The sequence below is a fragment of the Nicotiana sylvestris genome, chromosome 8, assembly GCF_000393655.2.
Source record: "Nicotiana sylvestris chromosome 8, ASM39365v2, whole genome shotgun sequence".
Lineage (NCBI taxonomy): Eukaryota > Viridiplantae > Streptophyta > Magnoliopsida > Solanales > Solanaceae > Nicotiana > Nicotiana sylvestris.
The window spans coordinates 215,832,751-215,844,187 of NC_091064.1; positions in this window are offsets into that span (position 1 = coordinate 215,832,751).

Consider the following 11,437-nt stretch of genomic DNA (forward strand, 5'->3'; position numbering starts at 1 on the left):
CCCCAGTTGGAAAGTGATACAAATGAGAGAGTCATATCGGTGAAAACCTTCACAGGCACCATAAGGCGATGAAAGCTGAGAGAAGAACAAAAAATGAGAGAGACTTGATAGTAAAAACCCTTTGGGCACTACAAGTCGAATAAGATTAAGAATCCAATGGGGAATCGCCAATTGAAGATCTTGAAAGATGATTGACGGTAGAGGATAGGCCACATACGCGTGTCATGGCCATTAGAGTCGGTATCTGCGTTTGATAGGTTTTTATTTATAGTTTCTTTTGTAAAAGAGTCATCATTTCCTTTGTCTTTTGTTTTGTATCTTTTATCTTTCTCCTTTCATAAAAAATTTTCCCCAATAGAGTTTGTCCGGTCAGAACAAGTATGAAATGACTTCAAAATATGTCATCAGCTTCCCAATTATACAAAATGAGATCTGACTAGTGCATCCAAATGGTGTAGTCAGCGAGGAACAAGCGTGAGGCCAGTGTCAAGAAAATATCCCCAGCAAAAGGGAATTGACAAAAGGATTGACGAGTGTCAAAAGGGATATCCTTACCAAAACCAAAGTTATAAACCTCAAGGCCAAAGCCCGTGGGCAAATCAAGGAGAGCAATGAGCATGATTTGGGAAATTCATACTAGGACTAAAAGGTCGGGGAAATGCCAGCTTCCGAGCTATGTCACAAAAGAAGACGGATATCCCCAGCAGGAAGGGATTATCCCCAGCACATAATATCATCCCCAACAAGCTGTGGAACGCAGAGCAAGGAAGGAGAAAGGGAAAAGCCATCCCAGTAGGGGTATCACAACCAATCACCATGTTTTAAACTAACAAATTTTGTTTGATTTGAAACAGGTAAAGGAAATGGCATTGATGCCAGAAATGCATGCCGCAAGGGATATTATCAAACTGGGGCAGAAAATTTTCCTTCCGCTTAGAAAATTTTCTGGAAGTCAGGTACCCATGCGGGAAAGAATAAAGATAACGCCAGTCTCAAGGGAAGTGGTCTTAGAACCAGTGTTGCCCCCAACATAATAAGTTCTATGGAGGAAGTTGTTCCCCAGCAAAGGGATGAAACTTGAGCTCAGTGAAGCACTAGTTCTGAAAGAATCAGAATCCCCCAACAGTGTTATCCTCGACAGCGTTATCCCCAGCTGATAACATTTTACCCCCCAACAGGTAAGTAAATAATTCCCCAACAGTGTTATCCCCAGGAAGTATTCGAGGTAAGACATTTTCAAGTCTTAAGGATATTTTGGGTTCATCCACCCTCGAATAGGATATTTTGGGTTCATCCGCCCTCGAATAGGATATTTTGGGTTCATCCACCCTCAAATAGGATATTTTGGGTTCATCCGCCCTCGAATAGGATATTTTGGGTTCATCCGCCCTCGAATAGGATATTTTGGGTTCATCCGCCCTCGAATAGGATATTTTGGGTTCATCCGCCCTCGAATAGGATATTGTGGGTTCATCCGCCCTCGGATAGGATATTTTGGGTTCATCCGCCCTCGAATAGGATATTTTGGGTTCATCCGCCCTCAAATAGGATATTTTGGGTTCATCCGCCCTCGAATAGGATATTGTGGGTTCATCCGCCCTCGAATAGGATATTTTGGGTTCATCCGCCCTCGAATAGGATATTTTGGGTTCATCCGCCCTCGAATAGGATATTTTGGGTTCATCCGCCCTCGAATAGGATATTTTGGGTTCATCCGCCCTCGAATAGGATATTTTGGGTTCATCCGCCCTCGAATAGGATATTTTGGGTTCATCCGCCCTCGAATAGGATATTTTGGGTTCATCCGCCCTCGAATAGGATATTTTGGGTTCATCCGCCCTTGAATAGGATATTTTGGGTTCATCCGCCCTCGAATAGGATATTTTGGGTGCATCCGCCCTCGAATAGGATTTTATTTTCAAAGTTGTTGTTGAAGCCAGGCGCCCACCTGAATAACGAAAGGAATACTTTTCTTGTTTGTCCATTGCATATTTTAGGTGCCCACCTGTATAACAAGGGAATACATTCCACGCCTTTGCCAATAGGAGACGCATTTCCTCCTAAGTTTAGTTTTACCCACAGGAGACGCATATCCTCCTAAGTTTAGTTTTACCCATAGGAGACGCATTTCCTCCTAAATTTACTTTTACCCATAGGAGACGCATTTCCTCCTAAATTTACTTTTACCCACAGGAGACGCATTTCCTCCTAAGTTTAGTTTTACCCACAGGAGACGCATTTCCTCCTAAGTTTAGTTTACCCATAGGAGACGCATTTCCTCCTAAGTTTAGTTTACCCATAGGAGACATATTTCCTCCTAAATTTACTTTTACCCATAGGAGACGCATTTCCTCCTAAGTTTAGTTTACCCATAGGAGACGCATTTCCTCCTAAGTTAGCATTGAAGTTGGGAGTCCGCCCATATAATAGAGGCATACATTTCTGTCCTTTTACTTTCAGTTCTAGGTCGCCCACCAGTAGAATGCGGGAATACTTATAAGTTCTAGGTCGCCCACCAGTATAATGCGGGAATACTTTTAAGTTCTAGGTCGCCCACCAGTATAATGCGGGAATACATTTCAGTTCTAGGTCGCCCACCAGTAAAATGCGGGAATACATTTCAGTTCTAGGTCGCCCACCAGTAAAATGCGGGAATACTTTCTGTTCTAGGTCGCCCACCAGTAAAATGCGGGAATACATTTCAGTTCTAGGTCGCCCACCAGTAAAATGCGGGAATACATTTCAGTTCTAGGTCGCCCACCAGTAAAATGCGGGAATACATTTCAGTTCTAGGTCGCCCACCAGTAGAATGCGGGAATACATTTCAGTTCTAGGTCGCCCACCAGTAAAATGCGGGAATACATTTCAGTTCTAGGTCGCCCACCAGTATAATGCGGGAATACATTTCAGTTCTAGGTCGCCCACCAGTAAAATGCGGGAATACATTTCAGTTCTAGGTCGCCCACCAGTAAAATGCGGGAATACTTTCTGTTCTAGGTCGCCCACCAGTAAAATGCGGGAATACATTTCAGTTCTAGGTCGCCCACCAGTAAAATGCGGGAATATTTTCTGTTCTAGGTCGCCCACCAGTAAAATGCGGGAATACATTTCAGTTCTAGGTCGCCCACCAGTAAAATGCGGGAATACATTTCAGTTCTAGGTCGCCCACCAGTAGAATGCGGGAATACATTTCAGTTCTAGGTCGCCCACCAGTAAAATGCGGGAATACATTTCAGTTCTAGGTCGCCCACCAGTAAAATGCGGGAATACATTTCAGTTCTAGGTCGCCCACCAGTAGAATGCGGGAATACATTTCAGTTCTAGGTCGCCCACCAGTATAATGCGGGAATACTTTTCAGTTCTAGGTCACCCACCAGTAAAATGCGGGAATACATTTAAGTTCTAGGTCGCCCACCAGTATAATGAGGGAATACATTTTGTCTGTTCATTCCATATTCTAGGTCGCCCACCAGTAAAATGCGGGAATACATTTCAGTTCTAGGTCGCCCACCAGTAAAATGCGGGAATACATTTCAGTTCTAGGTCGCCCACCAGTAGAATGCGGGAATACTTTTAAGTTCTAGGTCGCCCACCAGTAAAATGCGGGAATACATTTCAGTTCTAGGTCGCCCACCAGTAGAATGCGGGAATACTTTTAAGTTCTAGGTCGCCCACCAGTATAATGCAGGAATACATTCATGTTCTAGGTCGCCCACCAGTAAAATGCGGGAATACTTTCAGCTCTAGGTCGCCCACCAGTATAATGCGGGCATACATTTCATAATTTTGCATTGAAGCAACTTTTTAGTCTTGTATTACAGAGTTTGGAATCAGTAACCCCACCGGAAGGCGGAAGGTTACAACAGGAATCCCCAGCAGTAAACAATAAAATCCCCAGCACCGGGAAGCAGAAGGTTGCAACAAGAGGTCCCAGCATAAACTCAAGTCCATGTGTCAAAAGGAAGAAAAGCATCGGAAGAAAAGCACCGGAGGAAACACAAGCCGACAAGAAAGCAAGGCAACAAGAACAAATTTTAGTCTAGCCTAGCTTCTTGTTTTCTTTTAAGCACGGTGTAACAAGGAGATCGGTAAGCAGTAGTAATAGCATGCAACAACAGTAACAGTGCAGTCCAACGGTAGTCCCAGCTACCAAAGTTTTCCGAACTACATTGACCTGATTCCTATTTAGCCCAGGATATGTAGGAAACCTTTGAAGCAAAGGTTCGGTCAAATCTTTTTCAAAAAATGCTTCAACGGAGTACTCGAATGGGCAAAAAATCGCTCGCTTTATCTTTGCACGAAAACCCTTCGTGTCTTCGGGCAAAGAGGGGCAGCTGTAAGCACGTGATTTTTGCCCTATATGAGAATTACTCCCAAAAAATTCAAAAATAAAATGATTTTTCTTTGGTGTGTAATTTTGTGATATTTTGTGATATTTTGAAGAATTATTTGTATTTTTCTGTGCGTGTTTATTCGCTAAATTAATAAAAAAATACAAAAATATGTCGCATTTTGCATGTAGTATTTAATTCTACAATTGTTAGTAATTAAAATTGTTTTACAAAAATTAAAAATTACAAAAATAGGCATCGTTTGCATTTTTAGCATTTAATGTCCAAATATACAATTTTATGCTTAATTAATACTTAATTGTGCGTTAATTGTTATTGGGAGTTAATTTGCGCTTTTATAACTTAATTTAGTTTTAATAATAGTTTAAGTATTTTTATAATTTAGTTTTAGAAAAAATAAAAGAAGAAAAGAGAGCGAAAATATAAAGAAAGTCGGAATTAGGCCTCTTCTTCAATTTCAAGACATAGGCCCAAAAAATGGCCCAATCTTCCCTACGACCCAGTCCATTTCGAACTGGGTCGACCCAGTCCATAACCCAAAAGACCCAATACCCCTATCTTGCATTTCAAAGACACAAAACAAAACAAAAAAATAAAAGGAAAACCCTAAAAAAGAGCTAAGCATCCGCCCCCCCCCCCCCATTTCTCCTTCTTCTTCCTCAAAACTCCATAGCACAACCATGGCTGCCTTCACCAACATCGACCACACCCCAACCATGGCTTCCCCTCCATCTTCACGTTTTTATTTTTCCGTCGACGTCGTCCATGGTTTCTCCGTTGCTTCATCTTCTTCGTCAAACCTCCGTTGTGCGCACTGCTGCCCGTTTCTGCTCACCGTTGCTTCTGCCGGTGCGTCGTCTTCCCGTCATCCTCCTCGATGGACTGCCGCTGCCAAGATCGACTAGCTGCTGCTGCTTCTGTTTCAATCAAATGACCAAACGAACACAGCCATGGACGAGCTTCGACGTCGACCATGTCGTCGTCCATGGCTGTCCGCGACGTGTTGCTGCCTTCGCTGCCGGATCGCTGCTGCCTATCGCCGTGACCGCTGTCTTGACGTCGTGTTGTTGCTGCTCGTCGCAGCAGGTGTTGGACGGACTGCTGCTGCTGCTCGTCGCGGCAGTAGCTACGGGCTGCTTCATCTTCTCTTCGTCTTCATCGTCATTTGTTCGAGCTTTGGGTCGAGGCTCGGACAGATTTGTTTACAATCAAAGTTCTTCGTTGATTCATCTTCGGTTAGTTGTTTTTGAGTTTTATTTTGTCCAATATTTCGTTTTTATATTTCTAAAAGTTAAAATCGTTAAATATTTGATTCTTGTTTTGTTCGTTGTTGATCGTTGAAATCATTTTTTTCTAGTTTGTTCATGTTCATGTGCTTTGTTAAAATTAATTTTCAGATTTCAAAATAGAAGTTTAATTAGTTGTTTTCATGTTTATTTCATGTTTGTATTATTGTTTAAGTAAGTATTTGTTAGTTTGATGTTTGTTAGATTCAAATTGAAATTTAATCAACTATTTCTTCAATTTATTTCATGTGTTTATGTATTGTTAGAAATTGTTAATATTGTTAAGTTCAAGTTTAAGTCCATAATTGTTTCTTCGTCGATCTTGTTATTTGTTTAAAGAATTTAGTTGTATTAAAGGAATATATTGTTTTAATCGTTTAATCCGTCATGTTTGTTGTCTTAAAATAGATTCATTCATGTTCATACTTTGTTTGGATGATCTTGAATCCGAATTTTGTATAGTTTGATTTCTTGTTTACCATTTATGATTATTGCTTGAATTGTTCTCATAATCTTGTTTAAAGTTTAATATAAGAATTGTTTGTTGTAATGTTGTTAGAGTTGATTTTAAGTTCAATATGATTGAATTTAGAAATCTTCATACTTTGTTTGTTGTTGTTGTTGAATCCGAAAATAGGATTGTTTGTTGCTAAAATATTGTTCAATCAAATTTTAGTTATTCTTGGTTGTTCAATTTGTGTTCATATGATTTGTTGTTGAAATGTTGTTAAAATCATGTTCATGTGATATTGTTGTTATGATGTTCATCCATGTTCATATTGTTGTTTGAACATTGTTAGAAATTGATCATATTGTCTATATTTTGGTTAAGTTTGATTAATTGATGTGTTATAGCTGATGGGTAGTTTGGTAAATTTGTAATACGTTCAGGGGTAGTTTGGTAATTTCAGTAGGATCGGAAGGGGTAGTTTAGGAATTGTACATTTTGAAATTGTTTATTTGAAGCATGGGGGACAAAATGAAATGGGGTGGGTTGTGATATGATTATTTAATATAAAGGGGGGACAAGATTTAAATTAAAGGGGAATCTTGTATTATTTTAAATAAAGCATGGGGGACAAAATATAATGGGGTGGTGTGATATATTTATTTAATGTAATGGGGATGAGTGGGAAGATAATGGGTTTGGTAGAGAAAGGGATTGATTTTAATTGATTTATGGGATGGGATATATATATGTGAAGTCTTGAACACAAAAGAGAAGAAATACACGGACAAAAAAAAAAAAAACGGGAGAGAGAAACAAATCTGAAAATAAGAGAGAGAAAAGGGCTGAACATTTAAGAGATAGAAAATTCCGAAAAAATATTTAAGTTTTCAAATAAAAAAAAAAACTAAAAAAAAATTCTGTTTTCTTTTGTTGTTTGAAATCAGAATTGATTGTTGTTTCATAAAAGCTGAAGCTTTTGTTTTTTTGGATTACTACTCCACCGGTCTGTTACTGGGTTGTTATTGTTGCTGGGCTATTGTTGCTGTGTTGTACTGATTTTACTGCTGTTGCTGATTCTCATATTCATTTTCTTTTGCTTCCAATATCAGGTACACAACTGAAAAGCTGTTTATTGTAATCCGAAATATGAAGCGTGAATACATATGAAGAATGAAAATTTGAAGTTTTAATTTCGTTTTTTATTTATTTGTTCCTTTTGTTGACTGTATTTAAGCTATTTCATGAATTACTAAATAATAACTGGAATAAGAAAATAATATCATAAGTTATTCTGTAATAAATCAGTTCGGCAAAATAGGTTAATTCACTAGTTATGAAGGCTTCAAGATTATAGGTTGATCATGAACAAGTAGCTAAATTTAGCTAAGACACGAATTTAAATTAAACATCGTAAATTAGGCATTAAGGCATGACTTGAGCTTAAGCAAGATTAAGAGAACGTTTAAGTCTAATAAACTTTCTAATAAGCTTTAGTAATTATGGTTAAATCTAGTTTCAAATGATTGTGAATAATTAATCTCAATAAATTTTTTTTAAAAAAATAACAATGCTGAGTTTTAATCTAGCTATATTTGTTTATTTTGAATATTAGTTGTTGAATTTTTATTTTATTTATAATTTCGAAATTAAGAGTGAAATTCCTTTTTCATCAATATTTGTATTAATTAAGCAATTAGCATGTCATGTCTTCTTAAAATAATAAAAGCTAGTAATAAATTAGGATTTTCTTTCTTTATTTTAGAGACTCTTTTTATAGAAAAATGTAGTCGTTTTAAGATTTGTCCAAATAAATGAGATGAGCCTCGCTTAATGAAATGTATAGATTGCGGGGCCCTCAATAAATGTACATTTAATCGCTTAGAATTAGGAAGGAGCCGTTTTAGCAAATTTCATGGCCCTACCCAAAATAATGATACGCTAGACTCTTTAGGCGCGATTTAATTAATTTTACCTTCTTAAACTCGGATGCGCATTTCATGCGAACCAAATCTAAATCCTAAAACATTGAATAAAAATGTGTTCCGGATTGCGGGTGCATTTCATGTGACGTAATCCAAAGACATGTTTTAAACGATGTTCACAATTTTTTTAAAAATAATAATAATAATAATAATAATAATAATAAAGTGGTAAAGAGTTAAAATTGGCACATCGGTTCATAATTGTATTAAAATCAGATAAATAAGCCAAATATGACAATTGAGCGACCGTGCTAGAACCACGGAACTCGGGAATGCCTAACACCTTCTCCCGGGTTAACAGAATTCCTTATCCGGATTTCTGGTTCGCGGACTGTAATATGGAGTCATTCTTTTCCTCGATTCGGGATTAAACTGGTGACTTGGGACACCCTAAATCTCCCAAGTGGCGACTCTGAAATAAATAAACAAATCCCGTTTCGACTGTCCTTTAATTGAAAAAAACTCCTTGTACCCTCGCGGGGGCGGAAAAAGGAGGTGTGACACATATAACAACAGCAACACCCCGCAACCAGTAACAACCAGCAACGAGAAACCAGTGACAGATTTTAAAATCAAAATAACAATCCAGCAATAACCAGTGAAGTAGTAGCAAATAACCAACCAAACTCAAGGAACAAACCACATGAAAATCCAGAAACACCAACAATAATCAACGGGCAAAAACAAAATGAACCTTTTTTAGATTGAAAGACCAGTTAATGTTTAACCCTTAATTCTCTCTTAATGTTCAGAAAATTCTTTCTTTTAAACTCTCTTCAAATTCGAATCCTCAAAAATCTTTTTATCTTTCCGATTCTTCTCCTTCTCTTTTTTATTTGTGTCCAGCTCCCCCCTATTTATTTACAAACTTGAAGCATTTAAACTAAATCCCACCATCTTCTACCCATCCCACCTTTTGAATCCCACTACCTAATGTTTTGTCCCCCACTACATTAAACAAATATATTAGTTCCCACTAACATATACCTTTTCCTTATTTAATTCCATTATTCCCCACTACCGCATGCTTTGTCCCCCACTATATTAAATAATGTATTAATTTCCTACCATTATGTCTTGTCCCCCACTACGTATTATTTTATGTATTATTTTAATATTATTGGTACCTAGTGGACGGATCACTCATTAATTATTTTTAAGACTCATTTAAAATCCCGAAAATGCCCTTGAAAATACTGCAATTTACCATTCTACCCCTAAAAATACTACAATTTACCATTCTACCCCCATCAGCAATAACCAATTCACCTAATCAATCTAACCAAAATACAGCAGCTATAACCAATTCCTAATCAAATTTCATCAACAAATTTAGGCTAGAAACTCAATATTTTTGACTGAACAAAATTTTTAACTACAAACATACTTTCAGATTCAATAACAGTAGCAAATTGAATATAACAAACAAGTAGATTCAAATCACTAAACTCAATAATCAATTGAACTTTAAATTAAATCTAACAACAACTAAACACTTCTATATTAAAACTAAACAACAACAACAACAACCCAGTATAATCCCACAAGTGGGGTCTGGGAAGGGTAATATGTACGCAAACCTTACCCCTACCCCTAAACAAGAACATAAAACAAACTGAAGAAATAATCAAGAAATGATAAACAACGAACAAGAAAAGAATCAAACATATACTGATTTCAGATCCAAGAATATCAAACAAAATACGGACAGAAATGAAACTTAAACCAACTAACCGGAAATGAACAACGACGAACTTGAACGGAAACGGAAAACTCGGACAACAACCTCGACGTACCGGATCTCGACTCAACGATAACCCACCTTCTCTTTTAACCTCGACGAACTCAGACCGGACCTCACCGAACGACGAACAACGACGGACTCAAACAAAACCAAATGAGACCTTGATAGAACTTCGCCGGACTTTAACCGGACTGCTTCGCTTTTCCTCCGTCTATCTCTCACTTTGTTTCAATGACCTCTTGTTGCTGCTCTATCCGTGTGTGTGTATGTGGTCGTGGAAGTAGCAGCAGTGATGGTGGTTTGGGTTTGACGATGGTTCGACGCTCGTCGAAGAAGATGAAGACAGGGCAGAAGAAACAACAGCCATGGGAAGTTGGAGCTCGACGGACTATGGTTGTTTAGCAGATGGTCGTTTGGGGACCTATGGGGACGAAGAAGAAGAAGCAGCAGCAATGGTTGTTTCACTGGTCGTTCATGGCTGCTGGACGAAGAAGAAGAAGACAAGGGTGGTCGACGTCAATGGCGGACGGGGGGGGGTCGACTGGTTTTTTCCGCGACTGGAGGGGTTGTTTGGACGTGAAGATGAAGATGACGACGTGAAGGGGAAGGGGCAGCCATGGGAGGGGTGCGTTGGACGTGAGGGAGCTGGTTGCTGCTGGTCGGGCGACGAAGCAGCGGCCATGACGAAGAAGATGAAGACAGGGCAGCCATGGGAGGGAGCTTGGTTTGGAGAAAGAGAAGAAGATAGGGGGGGGGCGAATAACTTTAGGTTTTTTAGGGTTGGGAAAAATGAAAAAATGAAAATGGGGGGTTGGGATTAGTTTGGGTTATGGGGCGGACTGGGTCGGGTCGACCCGGTGGGGTTATTTGGTTTGGGCCTGGTTGATTTAAATTAAAAGGTGGTCCAATCCGATTTTCTTCTTTTATTTTTTCTTAAACTAAAACTAATTTCTAAAAATCCTAAATTATCCTATAGAACTAAATTAATTTATAAAAGTGCAAATTAACTCTCAATAACAATTAACACATAATTAAATAGCAATTACGATAAAATCACACAATTTGGACATTAAATGCTAAAAATGCAACGTACAATATTTTTTATGATTTTTTGTTCTTGTAAAAACAAACTTAATTGCTCATAATTGTAGAATTAAATCCTAAATGCAAATGCGACATATTTTTGTATTTTTTATTAATTTAACAAATAAACATGCATGGACAAATACAAATAATTATCAAAAATGCCACGAAAATTCTCAAAATTGCACACAAAAGAAAATTGTTTTATTTTGAATTTTTGGGAGTAATTCTCATATAGAGCAAAAATCACGTGCTTACAAAAAGAAGTTATTTCAGCTGGCAAAAGCGAGAGAGAGGAAGGCTCGTGACCTGGATCAAAGTGAGGTGCATCAAAGACAAGGAAGGTAGACTGTTGATGGAGGAGTCCCAGATTAAGCATAGATTGCAGACATACTTTCATAAACTTCTGAATAAAGAGGGGGTGGTAACATCGTACTGGGGTAGTTGGGGCACTCTGAGAGTCACTGAGACTTTAGGTACTGTAGGTGTATTACGATTGAGGAGGTAGTGGGAGTTGTGTGTAAGATAAGTCGGGGCAA